Here is a 20360-nt window from a genome sequence, read left to right on the forward strand (position 1 = left end):
GAGAGATAAAATAAGCATGTCCACTTGCAAAATGATAAAACTCAGACACATTCACAGGGACGGTGTTATGATTAGTGAGCTAATATTCAGGCACTAAGAAGTATCATTTGCAAACTCATGATCCTATGGGAACCTTGAAGTGTCATAAAAGCCACAATCCCTTTAAGAACACCATCATTTACCAGGTAAGAATTAAAACAAGCTATGTGTGCTATAAAATGGGGGGTGGGGAGCGGTATGTTTACTGGACATTAGTCTTCATGTGCCAGCCTCTCTTTCATATTTTTGTATTACTTGAGTAAAGTCCTGAGTATGGGATGGGAGAGTATTAAAAAAAAGTTAATATTTGCACTGTAAAAATCATACATTTATATAGAAAAATCTTTATTTTGAAAGTAACTCAAACCATGGCAATGAGAAGAAATGTGTATTGTTAAACTTTTTGGAGCTTTGTTTTTTTTTTTAAGCATATAAATAAGGGTGCCCACTGAGGCTCCAATCCTGCTTGGGTATCTCTCTTAATCTTGCCTGAATATTTTTTCCTGCCTGATAACCAGTCTTTCTGAAAACAAACTCCTGTGTTTTCTTCCAGTGGACCAGTCCTGATATCAAGGCAATGTTTAGAGTGAAGTGCAGGTTCAAGGCTTATTTTGAGTGGTTGTTAATGACAGGTAAGCTAGGTACAGTGGAGACTCATCCAGGACTCACTTTGTATTTGGGGAGACTTGGATGGAATAGAAAAATGATAACTATGAATAGATCCAAAAGAGATGCTAAAAATCTCGACATACTGTGACATGTTTGAGGAAAGACTGAGACTGTGACCTTGAACAGTGGTTTTGCCCAGAATGGGCGCTAAGTCCAGATAGTACTGAAAATGGAGTCTTGTTGCTCCTTTGGTTCAGGTCTAAAAGCCTGAGCCAGCATCATTCATGCTGTACACTTACTTCTCAGATACCTAAGCAAGAATGACAGGTCTAATTTCCTTTGCCTTCCTCTAGCAAAATACCCACTGTCATCTTGTAAGGACAATATGATCAAGCCTCTTGGCTAAAGGATGCATTTCCTCAGCCATACTGTCCTTAAGGCTTCTAAATAAAATGGAAATTCAAACTTTACTTTTAGAAAAAAATCACTATGTTGCATTTCTAAAAATAAGTTTTGTTCAGAAAGAGCTTTCTGTAATGCTAGAGGGAGGCATTCTAGCTGACATTTATAGAGTGTGGGAATGGAGTCTCCTAATAGATGTACAGTCAACAGTCTGGCATTAACTCTAGTCATGGGTAAAATAAAGGTAAGGGAGAGATGATCTGCAGCCCAGTGAGGAAAAACAGAGAGCAGCAGTGATGAAGGTTTATGGGTCTTCTGGGCCAGACTCAGATACCTTCAGGGGCCACATAAGCAATGCAAGTTTGTAGAACAGTATGTGTAACATAACATGGAATGTTAGGGACTTTGACACATCAAGCACACACATTTGGGGACTAGCAATGGCTCATGAACTACCAGCTTGTGATTGTATATTTACAGTCTGGAGCAGAGAAAACGGTCTCATTATTGGGATTGTTTCCTTACCAGAGAAAGAACTGGGAACTAGAGAGAGGCAAACATTCATGTTACAAATCGCAACATTTCTCCTTTGGTTTTTTACCTGATGCAATTCATTAAGTCTTGCTGAGGCGAAGTCAAAAGTGTTTTGTAAATGTTTTCCCTATTTTCATCAAAGCAAAGGATCATAATGTTGATGAACAAAAGAAGCCTGAGAAGAGCTGGTCCTGCAATCTATTAAAGAGAAAAAGAATGAAATAATGCCATTTGCAGCAACATGGATGGACCTAGAGATTGTCACACCAAGTGAAGTAAGTCAGATGGAGAAAGACAGATATCATACGATATGCTTATATGTGGAATCTATAAAAAAAAGATACAAATGTACTTATTTACAAAACAGAAACAGATTCACAGACTTACAGAGCGAACTTAAGGTTACTGGGGGAAGGGTGGGGGCCAGGGATACGTAGGGAGTTTGGGATTGACACGCACATACTGCTATATTTAAAATGGATAACGAGGGATAGCTTCAAGATGGTGGAGGAGAAAGACGCAGAGATCACCTTCCTCCCCACAAATACATCAAAAATACATCTACACGTGGAACAACTCCTACAGAACACCTACTGAACGCTGGCAGAAGACCTCAGACTTCCCAAATGGCAAGAAACTACCCACGTACCTGGGTAGGGCAAAAGAAAAAAGGAAGAACAGAGACAAAAGAATAGGGACAGGACCTACACTTCTGGGAGGGAGCTGTGAAGGAGGAAAGGTTTCCACACTCTAGGAAGCCCCTTCACTGGTGGAAACGGGGGGTGGAGTTGGGGGGAGCTTTGGAGCCACGGAGGAGAGCACAGCAACAGGGGTGCAGAAGGCAAAGCGGAGAGATTCCGGCACAGAGGACTGGTGCCGACCAGCACTCACCAGCCCGAGAGCCTTGTCTGCTCACCCGCCCGGGCAGGTGGGGGCTGGGAGCTGAGGCTCAGGCTTCAGAGGTCAGATCCCAGGGAGAGGACTGGGATTGGTGGTGTGAACACAGCCTGAAGGGGGCTAGTGCGCCACAGCTAGCTGGGAGGGAGTCCGGGAAAAAGCCTGGAACTGCCTAAGAGTCAAGGTACCATTGTTTCATGGTGCGGGAGGAAGGGGAATCAGAGCACCACTTAAATGATCTCCAGAGACGGGCACAAGCTGCGGCTATCAGCGCGGACACCAGAGGTGGGCATGAAATGCTAAGGCTGCAACTGCAGCCACCAAGAAGCCTGTGTGCAAGCACAGGTCACTATCCACACCTCCACTCCCGGGAGCCTGTGCAGCCCGCCACTGCCAGGGTCCTGTGATCCAGGGACAACTTCCCCAGGAGAACACATGGCGCGCCTCAGGCTGTTGCAATATCATGCCGGCCTCTGCCGCTGCAGGCTCTCCCTGCAGTCCATACCTCTCCCTCCCTCCAGCCTGAGTGAGCCAGAGCCCTCCAATTAGCTGCTCGTTTAACCCCGTCCTGTCTGAGTGAAGAACAGACGCCCTCCGGCGACCTACACACAGAGGTGGGGACAAATCCAAAACTGAACCCCGGGAGCTGTGAGAACAAAGAAGAGAAAGGGAAATCTCTCCCAGCAGCCTCAGGAGCAGCGGATTAAATCTCCACAATCAACTTGATGTACCCTGCATCTGTGGAATACCTGCACAGACAACTAATCATCCCAAAATTGAGGCGGTAGACTTTGGGAGCACCTGTAGACTTGGGGTTTGCTTTCTGCATCTCTGGTTTTATGTTTATCTTACTTTAGTATTTAGAGCTTACTATCATTGGTAGATTTGTTTATTGATTTGGTTGCTCCTTTCCTCTTTTATATATATATATATATATATATATATATATATATATATTTCATTTTTGTAAATGAATGACCGCAACAAAAGCAACAATGATTGCAATTACCAAACACGAAACACACTCGTACTATGTCATAATATTGACATTCAGTCCCGTAACTCTCCACTGTAACAGCTCCTTTACTTTGCAGTGAAAATTGATTTGTATATTTTTTGCCTCTGAGTCCTTGTGCGATTTTTTTTTTTTCAAACAGAAAGTCACAAAAATTATAATCATCCCCATCAATTCACTCAGTCCCATGTAATTAATTTTTTTTATGTTGATCATTTGTTAGTACTTTTATGAATTCATCAGTTTTCCATTAGAGTTATGAAAATGTTTATTCATTCAGTTCAGCAGTATAGTCAGTTACCAGAAACCTGTACTTGTCAGAGTCTTTTCCATGAATTCCTTGAAGATGAAACCCTTTTATAGGAACTTTTTTGCAAAAGCATCAGAGTACACCCAGAACTGTCTGTAAATGACAAAAGACTTAAAAATGACCACGGTTAAAGATTTGATGAAAGTTCATAATAAAGCAATTGACAAGGAAATTTGGTTATTTCTGAGATATACATTTTAAAGTAAAAATGAGAATCATGACTTATAACATTATACCAGAACATATAAGAGTTTTAGAAATTTCATGTAATGTCTGAAACATTTATATTAACATAGTTCCATACAAATAACCCAAAGAAAGTATAGTATTAGTTGTTTTTTTGTTTGTTTTTTATACTGCAGGTATTTATTAGTCATCAATTTTATACACATATCAGTGTATACACGTCAATCCCAATTGCCCAATTTAGCACACCATCATCCACACCCCACCACGGCTTTCCCCCCTTGGTGTCCATACGTTTGTTCTCTACATCTGTGTCTCAACTTCTGCCCTGCAGACTGGTTCATCTGTACCATTTTTCTAGGTTCCACACACATGCATTAATATACGATATTTGTTTTTCTCTTTCTGACTTACTTCACTCTGTATGACAGTCTCTAGATCCATCCACGTCTCAACAAATGACTCAATTTCTTTCCTTTTTATGGCTGAGTAATATTCCATTGTATATATGTACCACATCTTCTTTATCCATTTCTCTGTCAGTGGGCATTTAGGTTGCTTCCATGACCTGGCTATTGTAAATAGTGCTGCAATGAACATTGAAGTGCATGTGTCTTTCTGAATTATGGTTTTCTCTGGATATATGCCCAGTAGCGGGATTGCTGGATAATAAGGTAATTCTATTTTTAGGTTTTAAGGAACATCCATACTGTTCTCCATAGTGGCTGTATCAATTTACATTCCCACCAACAGTGCAAAAGCATTCCCTTTTCTCCACACCCTCTCCAGCACTTGTTGTTTGTAGATTTTCTGATGATGCCCATTCTAACTGCTGTGAGGTGATACCTCACTGTAGTTCTGATTTGTATTTCTCTAATAATTAGTGATGTTGAGCAGCTTTTCATGTGTTTCTTGGCCATCTGTGTGTCTTCTTTGAAGAAATGTCTATTTAGATCTTCTGCCCATTTTTGGATTGGGTTGTTTGTTTTTTAAATATTGAGCTGCATGAGCTGTTTATATATTTTGGAGATTAAGCCTTTCTCCGTTGATTCCTTTGCAAATATTTTCTGCCGTTCTGAGGGTTGTCTTTTCGCCTTGTTTATGGTTTCCTTTGCTGTGCAAAAGCTTTGAAGTTTCATTAGGTCCCATTAGTTTATTTTTGGTTTTATTTACATTACTCTAGGAGGTGGATCAAGAAATACCTTGCTGTGATTTATGTAAAAGAGTGTTCTTCCTATGTTTTCCTCTAAGAGTTTTATAGTGTCCAGTCTTATATTTAGGTCTCTAAACCATTTTGAGTTTATTTTTGTTTATGGTGTTAGGGAGTGTTCTAATTTCATTCTTTTACATGTAGCTGTCCAGTGTTCCCAGCACCACTTATTGAAGAGACTGTCTTTTCTCCATTGTATATCTTTGCCTCCTTTGTCATAGATTAGTTGACATTTGTGCATGGGTTTATCTCTGGGCTTTCTATCTTGTTCCATTGATCTATGTTTCTGTTTTTGTGTCAGTACCATATTGTCTTGATTACTGTAGCTTTGTACTATAGTCTGAAGTCAGGGAGTCTGATTCCTCCAGCTCCGTTATTTTCCTTCAAGACTGCCTTGGATATTCGGGGTCTTTTGTGTCTCCATAGAAATTTTAGGATGATTTGCTCTAGTTCCATAAAAAATGCCATTGGTAATTTGATAGGGATTGCATTGAATCTGTAGATTGCTTTGGGTAGTAGAGTCATTTTCACAATATTGATTCTTCCTATCCAAGTACATGGTATATCTTTCCATCTGTTGGTATCATCTTTAATTTCTTTCATGAGTGTCTTACAGTTTTCTGCATACTGACTTTTGTCTCACTAGGTAGGTTTATTCCTAGGTATTTTATTCTTTTTGTTCCAATGGTAAATGGGAGTGTATCCTTAATTTCTCTTTCAGATTTTTCATCATTAGTATATAGGAATGCAAGATATTTCTGTGCATTAATTTTGTATCCTGCAATTTTACCAAATTTATTGAATAGCTCTAGTAGTTTTCTGGTGGCATTTTTAGGATTCTCTATGTATAGTATCATGTCATCTGCAAACAGTGACAGTTTTACTTCTTCTTTTCCAATTTGTATTCCTTTTATTTCTTTTTCTTCTCTGATTGCCATGGCTAGGACTTCCAAAGCTATGGTGAATAATAGTGGTGAGAGTGGACATCCTTGTCTCGTTCCTGATCTTAGAGGAAATGCTTTCAGTTTTTCACCATTCAGAATGATGTTTGCTGTGGGTTTGTGGGATATGGCCTTTATTATGCTGAGGTAGGTTCCCTCTATGCCCACTTACTGGAGAGTTTTTATCATAAAAGGGTGTTGAATTTTGTCAGAAGATTTTTCTGCATCTATTGAGATGATGATATGGTTTTTATTCTTCAATTTGTTAATATGATGTATCATATTGATTGATTTGTGTATATTGAAGAATCCTTGCATCCCTGGGATAAATTCCAATTGATCGTGGTGTATGGTCCTTTTAATGTGCTGTTGGATTCTGTTTGCTAGTATTTTGTTGAGGATTTTTGCATCTATATTCATCAGTGATATTGGTCTGTAATTTTCTTTTTTTGTAGTATCTTTGGTTTTGGTATCGGGGTGATGGTGGCCTCATAGAATGAGTGTGGGAGTGTTCCTTCCCCTGAAATTTTTTGGAAGAGTTTGAGAAGGATGGGTGTTAGCTCTTCTCTAAATGTTTGATATCACCTGTGAAGCCATCTGGTCCTGGACTTTTGTTTGTTGGAAGATTCTTAATCACAGTTTCAATTTCATTACTTGCGATTGGTCTGTTCACATTTTCTGTTTCTTCCTGGTTCAGTCTTGGAAGGTTATACCTTTCTAAGAGTTTGTCCATTTCTTCCAGGTTGTCCATTTTATTGGCATAGAGTTGCTTGTAGTAGTCTCTTAGGATGCTTTGTATTTCTGTGGTGTCTGTTGTAACTTCTCCTTTTTCATTTCTAATTTTATTGATTTGAGTCCTCTCACTCTTTTTCTTCATGAGTCTGGCTAATGGTTTATCAATTTTGTTTATCTTCTCAAAGAACCAGCTTTTAGTTTTATTGATCTTTGCTATTGCTTTTTGTTTCTATTTCATTTATTTCTGCTCTAGTCTTTATGATTTCTTTCCTTCTGCTAACTTTGGGTTTTGTTGGTTCTTCTGTCTCTAGTTCCTTTGGGTGTAAAGTTAGATTGTTTACTTGAGATTTTTCTTGTTTCTTGAGGTAGGCTTGTATAGCTATAAACTTCCCTCTTAGAACTGCTTTTGCTGCATCCCATAGGTTTTAAATCGGCATGTTTTCATTGTCATTTGTCTCTAGGTATTTTTTGATTTCCTCTTTGATTTGTTCAGTGAACTCTTGGTTGTTTAGCAACTTATTCTTTAGCCTCCATGTGTTTGTGTTTTTTAATGGTTTTTTCCCTATAATTCACTTGTAATCTCATAGCACTGTGGTCAGAAAAGATGCTTGATATGATTTCAATTTTCTTAAATTTACTGAGGCTTGATTTGTGACCCAAGATGTGATCTATCCTGGAGAATGTTCCGTGTGCACTTGAGAAGAAAGTGTAATCTGCTGTTTTTGGATGGAATGTCCTATAAATATCAATTAAATCTATCTGGTCTATTGTGTCATTTAAAGCTTGTGTTTCCTTATTTATTTTCATTTTGGATTATCTGTCCATTGGTGTAAGTGAGGTGTTAAAGTCCCCAACTATATTTGTGTTACTCTCAATTTCCTCTTTTATAGCTGTTAGCAGTTGCCTTATGTATTGAGGTGCTCCTATGTTGGGTGCATATATATTTATAATTGTTATATCTTCTTCTTGGATTCATCCCTTGTTCATTATGTAGTGTCCTTCCTTGTCTCTTTTAACATTCTTTATATTAAAGTCTATTTTTTGTGATATGAGTATAGCTAGTCCAGCTTTCTTTTGATTTCCATTGGCATGGAATATCTTTTTCCATCCCCTCACTTTCAGTCTGTATGTGTCCCTAGGTCTGAAGTGGGTCTCTTGTAGACACATATATATGGGTCTTGTTTTTGTATCCATTCAGCAAGCCTGTGTCTTTTGGTTGGAGCATTTAATCCATTCATGTTTAAGGTAATTATCAATATGTATGTTCCTGTGACCATTTTCTTAATTGTTTTGGGTTTGTTTCCATAGGTCCTTTCTTCTCTTGTGTTTCCTGCTTAGAGAAATTCCTTTAGCATTTGTTGTAGAGCTGGTTTGGTGATGCTGAATTCTTTTAGCTTTTGCTCATCTATAAAGCTTTTGATTTCTCCATGGAATGTGAATGACATCCTTGATGGTAGAGTAATTTTTGTTGTAGGTTCTTCCCTTTAATCACTTTAAGTATATCATGCCATTCTTTTCTGGCTTGTAGAGTTTCTGCTGAGGAATCAGCTTTTAACCTTACGGGAGTTCCCTTGTATGTTATTTTTCATTTTTCCCTTGCTGCTTTCAATAATTTTTCTTTGTCTTTAATTTTTGCCTATTTGATTACTATGTGTCTCAGTGTGTTTCTCCTGGGTTTATTCGGTATGGGACTCGCTGTGCTTCCTGGACTTGGGTGGCTATTTCCTTTCCCATGTTAAGGAAGTTTTCGACTATAACCTCTTCAAATATTTTCTCTGGTCCTTTTCTCTCTCTCTTCTCCTTCTGGAACCCCTATAATATGAATGATGTTGCGTTTAATGTTGTCCCAGAGGTCTCTTAGGCTGTCTTCTTTTCATTTTTTTTACTTTATTCTGTTCTGCAGCAGTGAACTCCACCATTCTGTCTTCCAGGTCCCTTTTCCGTTCTTCTGAGTCAGTTATTCTGTTATTGATTCCTTCTAGTGTAGTTTTCATTTCATTTATTGTATTGTTCATCTCTTGTTGTTTGTTCTTTAATTCTTCTAGGTCTTTGTTAAACATTTTTTGCATCTTCTTGATCTTTGCCTCCATTCTTTTTCCGAGGTCCTGGATCATCTTCACTATCATTATTCTGAATTCCTTTTCTGGAAGGTTGCCTATCTCCACTTCATTTAGTTGTTTTTCTGGGGTTTTATCTTGTTCCTTCATCTGGTACATAGTCCTCTGCCTTTTGACCTTGTCTATATTCCTTTGAATGTGGTTTTTGTTCCACAGGCTGCAGGACTGTAGTTCTTCTTGCTTCTGCTGTCTGCCCTCTGGTGGATGAGGCTATCTAAGAGGCTTGATGGGAGGGACTGGTGGTGGGTAGAGCTTACTGCTGCTCTGGTTGGCAGAGCTCAGTACAACTTTAATCCACTTGACTGTTGATGGGTGGGGCTGGGTTCCCTCCCTGTTGGTTGTTTGGCTTGAGGCAACCCAACACTGGAGCCTACCTGGGCTCTTTGGTGGGGCTAATGACAGACTCTGGGAGGGCTCAGGCCAAGGAGTACTTCCCAGAACTTCTGCTTCCAGTGTCCTTGTCCTCACTGTGAGCCACAGCGCCCACCCCCCCCACCCCCCCCTCTGCAGAAGGCCCTCCAACACTAGCAGGTAGGTCTGGTTCAGTCTCCCCTCGGGTCACTGCTCCTTCCCCTGGGTCCTGCTGTGCACACTACTTTGTTTGTGCCCTCCAAGAGTGCAGTCTCTGTTTCCCCCAGTCCTCTCGAATTCTTGCAATCAATTCCCACTAGGCTTCAACGTCTGATTCTCTAGGAATTACTCCTCCCGTTGCCAGACCCCCGTGTTGGGAAGCCTGATATGGAGCTCAGAACCTTCACTCCAGTGGGTGGATTTCTGTGCTATAAGTGTTCTCCAGTCTGTGAGTCACCCACCCACCAGTTATGGGATTTGATTTTACTATGGTTGCGCTCCTCCTACTGTCTCATTGTGGCTTCTCCTTTGTCTTTGGATGTGGGGTATCTTTCTCAGTGATTTCCAGTGTCTTCCTGTTGATGATTGTCCAGCACGTAGTTGTGATTCTGGTGTTCTCACAAGAGGGAGTGAGAGCACGTCCTTCTACTCCACCATCTTGGTTCCTCTCCATGTTTTCTTTTTCTCTTTTTATGAATGTGTATATGTATGTTTCTTTGTGTGATTTTTTCTGTATAGCTCTTACCACTTGTCCAAGCGTTCTGTCTGTCTGTTTTTTTTTGTTTTTTGCTTGTTTCTTTTAGTATAGTTTTTGATGCTTGTTATCATTGGTGGATTTGTTTTCTGGTTTGGTTGCTCTTTTCTTTCTTTCTGTTTTTATTACCCTTTTATTTTTAATAATATTTATTTTTTATTTCAATAACTTTATTTTATTTTTCTTTCTTACTTTCTCTTCTTTTCTCCTTTTTCTTCTGAGCCGTGTGGCTGAAGGGTCTTGGTGCTCTGGCTGGATGTCAGGCCTGAGCCTCTGAGGCGGGAGAGCCATGTTCAGGACATTGGTCCACCAGAGACCTCTCACAGCATGTAATATCTAATGGCGAAAGTTCTACCAGTGATATCTATCTCAATGCTAAGACCCATCTCCACTCAACGACCAGCAAGCTACAGTGCTGGACACCCTATGCCAAACAACTAGCAAGACAAGAATTCAATCCCACCCATGATCATAGAGGCTGCCTAATATCTTAAGAATTTCACAGACACCCCAAAACGCACCACCAGAAGCAGTCCTGCCCACCAGAAAGACAAGATCCAGGGTCATCCACGAGAACACAGGCACCTGTCCCCTCCACAAGGAAGCCTACAGAAGCCACTGAACCAACCATACCCACCGGGGGCAAACACCAAAAACGATGGGACTATGAACCAGCAGCCTGTGAAAAGGAGTCCCCAAAGACAGTAAGGTAAGCAAAATGAGAAGACAGAGAAATACAAAGCAGATGAAGGAGAAAGGTAAAAACCCATCAGACCAAATAAATGAAGAGGAAATAGGCAGTCTACCTGAAAAAGAATTCAGTGTAATGATAGTAAAGATGATCCAAAGTCTTGGAAATAGAATGGAGAAAATACAAAAAACATTTAACAAGGACCTAGAAGAACTAAAGAGCAAACAAACAGTGATGAACAACACAACAAATGAAATTTAAAATTCTCTAGAAGGAATTAATGGCAGAATAACTGAGGCAGAAGAACAGAAAAGTGACCTGGAAGATAAAATAGTGGAAATAATGACCACAAAGCAGAATAAAAAAAAAAAAGGAAAGAAAAGAATTGAGGACAGTCTCAGAGACGGGACAATATTAAATGCACCAACATTCTCACTATAGGGGTCCCAGAAAAGAAGAGGAAAAAAAAAAAAGACTGAGAAAATATTTTAAGAGATTATAGTTGAAAACTTCCCAAATATGGGAAAGGAAATAGTCATTCAACTCCAGGAAGCACAGAGTCCCTTACAGAATAAATCTAAGGAGAAACATGCCAAGACACATATAATCAAACTATCAAAAATTAACTACAAAGAAAAAATTTTAAAAGCAGCAAGGGAAAAAAACAAATAACATACAAGGGAATCCCCATAAGGTTAACAGCTGATCTTTCAGTAGAAACTCTGCAAGCCAGAAGGGAATGGCAGGACATATTTAAAGTGATGAAAGGGAAAAACCTACAACCAAGATTACTCTACCCAGCAACTATCTCATTCACTTTCGATGGAGAAATTAAAAATGTAACAGACAAGCAAAAGCTAAGAGAACTCAGCACCAGCAAACCAGCTTTACAACAAATGCTAAAGGAACTTCTCTAGGCAGAAGACACAAGGGAAAGAAAAGACCTAAAAAAACAAACCCAAAACAATTAAGAAAATGGTAATAAGAATATACATATCGATAATTACCTTAAATGTAAATGGATTAAATGCTCCAGCCGAAAGATACAGACTTGCTGAATGGATACAAAAACAAGACCCATATATATACTGCCTACAAGAGACCCACTTCAGACCTAGGGACACATACAGACTGAAAGTGAGAGGATGGATAAAGATATTCCATGCAAATGGAAATCAAAAGAAAGCTGGAGTAGCAATTATCATATCAGACAAAGTAGACTTTAAAATAAAGACTATTACAAGAGACAAAGAAGGGCACTACATAATGATCAAGGGATCAATCCAAGAAGAAGATACAACAATTGTAAATATTTATTCACCCAACATAGGAGCATCACAATACCTAAGGCAAATGTTAACAGCCATAAAAGGGGAAATCAGCAGTAACACAATAGCAGGGGATTTTAACACCCCACTTTCACTAATGGACAGATCATCCAAAATGAAAATAATAAGGAAACACAAGCTTTAAGTGAGACATTAAACAAGAGGGACCTAATTGATATTTATAGGACATTCCATCCAAAAACAATAGAATACACTTTCTTCTCAAGTGCTCATGGAATATTCTCCAGGATAGATCATATCTGGGGTCACAAATCAAGCCTTGGTAAAGTTAAGAAAATTGAAATCGTATCAAGTATCTTTTCTGACCACAATGCTATTAGACTAGATATCAATTACTGGAAAAAATCTGTAAAAAATAAAAACACATGGAGGCTAAACGATACGTTACTAAATAACCAAGAGATCACTGAAGAAATCAAAGAGAAAATCTAAAAATACCTAGAAGCAAATGACAATGAAAACATGATGACCCATAATCTATGGAATGCAGCAAAAGCAGTTCTAAGAGGGAAGTTTGTAGCAATACAATCCTACCTCAAGAAAAAGAAACACCTCAAATTAACAACCTAACCTTACACGTAAAGCAATTAGAGAAAGAAGAAAAGAAAACCCCAAAGTTAGCAGAAGGAAAGAAATCATAAAGATCAGATCAGAAATAAATGAAAAAGAAATAGACACAGTAGCTAAGATCAATAAAACTAAAAGCTGGTTCTTCGAGAAGATAAACAAAATTGTTAAAATACTAGCCATATTCATCAAGAAAAAATGGGAGAAGACTCTAATCGATAGAATTATAAATGAAAAAGAAGTAACAACTGACACTGCAGAAATAAAAAGGATCATGAGAGATTACTGCAAGCAACTATATGCCAATATAATGGACAACCTGGAAGAAATGGACACATTCTTAGAAAAGCACAACCTTCTGAGAAGGAACCAGGAAGAAATAGAAAATATAAACAGACCAATCACAAGCACTGAAATTGAAACTGTGATTTAAAATCTTCCAACAAACAAAAGTCCAGGACCAGATGGCTTCACAGGTGAATTCTATGAAACATTTAGAGAATAGCTAACACCCATCCTTCACAAACTCTTCCAAAATATAGCAGAGGGTGGAACATTCCTAAACCCATTCTACAGGGCCACCATCACCCTGATACCAAAAGCAGACAAAGATGTCACAAAGAAAGATAACTACAGGCCAATATCACTGATGAACATAGATGCAAAAATCCTAAACAAAATTCTAGCAAACAGAATCCATCAGCACATTGAAAGGATCACACAGCATGATCAAGTGGGGTTTATCTCAGGAATGCAAGGGTTCTTTAATATACACATATCAGTCAATGTGATAAACCATATGAACAAGTTGAAAGAGAAAAACCATATGATCATCTCAATAGATGCAGAGAAAGCTTTCAACATAATTCAACACCGATTTATGATAAAAGCCCTCCAGAATGTAGCCATAGAGGGAACTTACCTCAACATAATAAAGGCCATATGTGAGAAATCCACAGCCAACATCGTTTTCAATGGTAAAAAACTGAAAGCATTTCAACTAAGATCAAGAACAAGACAAGGTTGCCCACTCTCACCATTATTATTCAACATAGTTTTGGAAGTATTAGCCACAGCAATCAGAGAAGAAAAAGAAATAAAAGTAATCCAAATCAGAATAGAAGTAAAACTTTCACTGTCTGCAGATACTATACATAGAGGATCATAAAGATGCTACCAGAAAACTACTAGAGCCAATCAATGAATTTGTTAGAGTAGCAGGTAATGCATAGAAATCTCTTGCATTCCTATACACTAATGATGAAAATTCTGAAAGAGAAATTAAGGAAACACTCCCATTTACCACTGCAAAAAAAAGAATAAAATACCTAGGCATAAACCTACCTAAGGAGACAAAATACCTGTATGCAGAAAACTGTAAGACACTGATGAAAGAAATTAAGGATGATACAAACAGACGGAGCGATATACCATGTTTTTGGATTGGAAGAATCAACATTGTGATAATAACTATACTACCCAAAGCCATCTACAGATTCAATGAAATCCCCATCAAACTACCAATGACATTTTTCACAGAACAAGAATAAAAAATTTCACAATTTGTATGGAAACACAAAAGACCCCAAATAGCCAAAGCAATCTTGAGAAAGAAAAATGGAGTTGGAGGAATCAGGCTCCCAGACTTCAGACTATACTACAAAGCCACAGTAATCAAGATGGTATGGTACTGGCACAAAGACAGAAATATAGATCAGTTGAACAGGATAGAAAGCCAGAGATAAACCCAAGCACATATGGTCACTGTCTCTTTGATAAAGGAGGCAAGAATATACAATGGATCAAAGACAGACTCTTCAATAATTGGTGCTGGGAAAACTGGACAGCTACATATAAAAGAATGAAATTAAAACCCTCCCTAACACCATACACAAAAATAAACTCAAAAATGGATTAAAGACCTAAATGTAAGACCAGATACTATAAAACATGCAGAGGAAAACATAGGCAGAACACTCTTTGACATAAATCACAGCAATATCCTTTTTGACTTACCTCCCAGAGAAATAGATATAAAAAGAAAAATAAACAAATGAGACCTATTGAAACTTAAAAGCTTTTGCTCAGCAAAGGAAACCATAAAGACGATGAAAATCCACGCTCAGAGTGGGAGAAAATAATTGCAAACGAAGCAACTGACAAAGGATTTATTTCCAAAATATATAAGAAGCTCATGCAGCTCAATATCAAAAAAACAAACAACCCATTTCAAAAATGGACAGAAGACCTAAGGAGACATTTCTCCAAAGAAGATATACAGATTGCCAACAAACACATAAAAGGATGCTCCACATCACTAATCATTAGAGAAATGCAGATCAAAACTACAATGCGGTATCACCTCATACTGGTCCTAATGGCCATCATAAAAAAATCTACAAACAACAAATGCTGGAGAGGATGTGGAGAAAAGGGAACGCTGTTGCCTGTTGGTGGGAATGTAAACTGATACAGCCACTATGGAGAACAGTATGGAGGTTCCTTAAAAAACTAAAAATAGAACTACCATATTACCCAGCAATCTCACTACTGGGCATATAACCTGAGAAAACCATAATTTAAAAGCATCATGTACCACAATGTTCATTGCAGCTCTATTTACAATAGCCAGGACATGGAAGCAACCTAAGTGTCTGTCAACAGATGAATGGATAAAGATGTGGCACATATATGCAATGGAATATTACTCAGCCATAAAAAGAAACACAATTGAGTTATTTGTAGTGAGGTGGGTGGAACTAAAGACTGTCATAAAGAGTGAAGTAAGGCAGAAAGAGAAAAGCAAATACTGTATGCTAATGCATATATATGGAATAAAAAAAAGATTGTTCTGAAGAACCTAGGGGCAGAACAGGAATAAAGATGCAGATGTAGAGAATGGACTTCAGGACACGAGGAGGGGAAAGTGTAAGCTGGGATGAGTGAGAGAGTGGCATGGACATATATACACTACCAAATGTAAAATAGATAGCTAGTGGAAAGCAGCCGCATAGCACAGGGAGATCAACTCGGTGCTTTGCGTCCACCTACAGGGGTGGGATAGGGAGGGTGGGAGGGAGATGCAAGAGGGAGGAGATATGGGGATATATGTATATGTATAGCTGATTCACTTTGTTATAAAGCAGAAACTAACACCCCATTGTAAAGCAATTATACTCCAATAAAGATGTTAAAAAATAAAATAAATAAAATAAAATAAAATAAAATGGATAGCTAACAAGGACCTACTGTACAGCATAGGGAACTCTGTTCAATATTATGTAACAACCTAAATGGGAGAATTTGAAAAAGAATTGATACATGTACATATATAACTGAATCACTTTGCTGTACACCTGAAACTAACACAACATTGTTAATCAACTGTTCTCAAAATAAAATAAAAAGTAAAAAAAAAAAAAAGATCCTGACATCTACTGTTATGTTCTCGTCTTCCCTTTGCTTACTCCTTCTGCATATTACATACCAGAAAAACATGTTCCATAATCATTTGTAGAGAGCAGGGACTAATTATGAAGCCTTGGGAGAATCACCTTTCCTAGCTAAACATGTTTTTTTTATCAGTAAGATAGGAATAATGATATCTTGTGCTAGCTTCCTTACAAGATTTAGATGGAGAGAAAATGAAATGTTAGATAAGAATAGGGTTTCTAAAAGTAAAATAATTCCATATTAAAGTGACCTTTACTTATAATTATGAGATTATGATGATTCCTTACAATGAACTAAATTTTTATTTTAATCAGCTTCTTAGTCAAATATATATATATATATATATATGCTGTAATATTATCTCCTTCTATGACTGAAATATACCATATACATTTTTCTACAAAAGAGTAGGCATATCTATAAATACTTATATAAAAGGCAAAAATATATTTTACTCTGAAAATTCTCCTGTAGATGTGAAAGTGTATGTAAGTAGGTAGTTGAACCTGTCGTCCCTTATAATCACTGTTACTGAGACCACCTCTATGTGAGATGCAGCAAAAATCACCCATTACAACAGAAGAAACCATATAATTCCTGGTCCAGAGAACAACTGTTAAAATATTGTAAAATACTGTCTTGGTAAAAAATTCTATTGCTAAAATTGAGGAGGAAGATTTTCATTAATGAAAAAATAATAAAAAATATTTAAACAATGTTTCATAAACTGTAAGACCTAAATTGAAAGAATATTTTTGGAAATAAAAGGAATGGAATCAGGTTTATGGGGCTGTTTTTTCTGAAAAAGTGAAACTTCATTTTCTGCTTGAAACTGAATGAGGAAAATGTATGATTTTTGTGTCATTGAAATACTGTCATCATGTGTCCAGGTGAATAATGCTTTTGGAAGGAATTGGACCATTTTGCTCTAATCAAAACATTAGAAAATAGCTGTAAATAATATCTTTTTCACCCCCTGGAAACTTAAAGTTCAAACTTTATTCATCTGAAAGAAGCTTTTTCCTTTCCTTAAAATTATGAGAAGAAAGTCTTTATGTATGATGATTCTTTGAATTGATTTATATCCTATGATGTTCCAATAAAAAATAAAAGACATATACATATAAGGCTTAACTAACTGATATCTTACAAGCATACCTGAGAGAGCCTCTGAAGAATGTTGCTACATTCAACCTGAAAAGTTACCTGTAATCGGTGCTCACTTTAAATCAGCTACGTTGTTTAATGTCCTAAATAAGAAATGTCCATAACTACAGAGTTTCACTCACTCATTTATTCACCTAATATATACCTATTGAGTAGCCATTGTGCGCCGGTACTAGGCATGTCTCTGCAAACAACATCCCTCTTCTCTTGGAATAACCCAGTGCAAGAAGCATGTCAGACAGTAATATGTACTATGAAGAAAAATATAAGAAAATAATTAAGGGAGATGGTGGGGACTGTGTTAGAGAATGTGCTTTCATATTAGATGGTCAGGGAAGACCCTCAGATAAGGTGACATTTGAGCCAAGATCTGGAGGAAATAATGGAGTGAATCACCCATCTCAGGGGAGGCACTCCAGGAAGAGTAAGTCACAGTGGTCAAAGATCTGAAGGCAGGAATATGCTTTACATATTTGAAGAAAATATGGAGGTCATTGTAGATGGAGTAGAGAAAAAGGAAGGGTGGTCGTCCTTATAATATTTGGTTAGGGCATAACGTTCCATGAAGGTCAAAGTAAAGACTATGTCTTAATATGAGTGATATGGCAGGCACTGCAGCATTTTAAGCAGAGTAACACAATTCAGTTCACAATTTGAAATGAATAATTTGGAAGCCACATGAAAAATACACACAGGTGTGTGAGCAGAGAGACTAGCTAGGGGCTCTTGCAATAATGCAAGTGAGAGATGATGATGACTTGGATAGGATGTAAACAGGTAAAGATAGTGAGAAGACAAAACTGCTAGATTTGCTGATGGAATAGAAGTGTGAAAAAGTAGTCAAAGATGACGGCAAGACTTTGACCTAAGCAATCAGAAGGACAGAGTTGCCATTTACTAAGAATAAGATGGATCTGAAAGTAACAGGTTCAGGGACTGGGGGGAATTAAGAGTTCAGTTTTGAAAATATTAAGTTTGAGATACCTTCTCCATGGGTAAATTATTTTTTAAAGGCACTTATGTCCTCTGTCATCATTTCCTTCTTTTGTTAAATTTATTTATTTATTTATTTATTTATTTTTGGCTGTGTTGGGTCTTCATTGCTGAGTCCAGGTTTTCTCTAGTTGAGGCCAGCAGGGGCTACTCTTCACTGTGGTGCACAGGCTTCTCATTGCGGTAGCTTCTCTTGTTGTGGAGCACGGGCTCTAGGCATGCAGGCTTCAGTAGTTGTGGCACGTGAGCTCCAGAGTGCAGGTTTAATAGTTTTGACACACGGACTTAGTTGCTTCGCGGCATGTGGGATCTTCCCAGACCAGGGCTTGAACCCATGTCCCCTGCATTGGCAGGCTGATTCTTAACCACTGCACCACCAGGGACATCCCTCCATGTGTAAATTTTGAGTAGGCCCTTAAGTACACAACTTTGGAAACCTAGAGATATAAATTAGGAGTTTGTGTTTAAAGATATATAAAACTTTGAGACTTGATAAGATCACCTGGAGAATGAATGTAGAGGGAAACAGGGAGATGTCCTAAGACTAAGCCCCAGGGCACTATAACATTTAGACGTTGGGGACATAAGGATGATTCAGCAAAGGAGACTAAGAAGGAGTAACTTGTTAAAGGAAAACCAAGATAATTTTATCCTGGTAGCGAACTGAAAAAGTTGTTTCAAAGAAAATTAGTAATCGAGTGTTAACTACAGTTGATTGGTTGAGTAAAATGAACCTGAAAACTGATCATTGTACTTTTGCAGCATCCAGCCCATTGGTGACTTCCAATGAGGGCACTTTCAGGGGAGAGATGGTGAAGAAAACCTGATAGACTGAAATCAAGAGAGAATGAGTTTCAGTTCCAGCCAAAATGGAGGATTTACCATCCCATTTGAAACAATCAAAAGAGAAAAAAATAAACAGACAAAATATGGGACAACGGTTTTTAAGACCCTGGATTTCAGGCAATGCAGGACAGTGACCCCCAAGACACTGGAACAAAGAGGTTATCCTATAGGTTCTCCATTTTATTATTTTGAGAGAGTTTCCAGGCTGTAACACCACAGGGAGGAAAACAGGGCAGAGGGTGACAAACTTGTTCCAATTTGCCTAAGATTTTCCCAATTTTAAACGTGAAAGTTCTGCATCCCATGATCCCCTTCCACCCAAATTCTGGGATAACTAGGACAGTTGGTCACTTTACCTATACAACTCAAATTGAAATGGAGCTGAGAATCCAGGAAACTAAAGATACTACAGTTCACAAAAATGAACAAATAGGGACAGCAGCACAGAGAAGGAACTCCAAAAATCTCCATAAGGTCAGTCTTCAGTTTTTTCAACCTAGAGTCTTAATTAAAATATGCATGTGCATGGGAGGGAATTACCTGAGGCTGGGAAAAGAGCTAACTGAAAGAATTAGAGGGAACAGAATGTGTCACTCATATAGGACCATGAATAATGCCTGTTCCCATCTTCCAGGTTGGAAAATATCTCACTTCACAGAGTATTAGGTAAAGGAGTCAGAAGCATCTTGCTTCAGTATTGGGGACTAGTCAGCCCTAGACTAAACAATGCTGTGGTTGCAACCTAATAAGTCTTAAAAAGAGAACCTAAAACAATCAAAGTGTTACCAATAAATTAACTACATCCCAAAACAAAGCTCAAGAAAACTTATAGGGACACAAAAATATGCAATACTCACTGAGACAAAATTCACAATAAATGATATCCAATCAAAAATACCAGGCATGGGAAAAAACATATAAATACCAATAATGAGGAGAAAAATGGCAAAACAGATCCAGAACCAATATAATTACTAAAATTAGCAGATAAAGATATTAAAACAGTTATTTATTTTTATTTATTTATTTATTTAGCGGTACGTGGGCCTCTCACTGTTGTGGCCTGTCCCGTTGCGGAGCACAGGCTCCGGACGTGCAGGCTCAGCGGCCATGGCTCATGGGCCCAGCCGCTTCGCGGCATGTGGGATCCTCCCAGACCGGGGCACGAACCCACGTCCCCTGCATCGGCAGGCG

Source organism: Orcinus orca, chromosome 2 (genome assembly GCF_937001465.1).
Source record: "Orcinus orca chromosome 2, mOrcOrc1.1, whole genome shotgun sequence".
NCBI lineage: Eukaryota > Metazoa > Chordata > Mammalia > Artiodactyla > Delphinidae > Orcinus > Orcinus orca.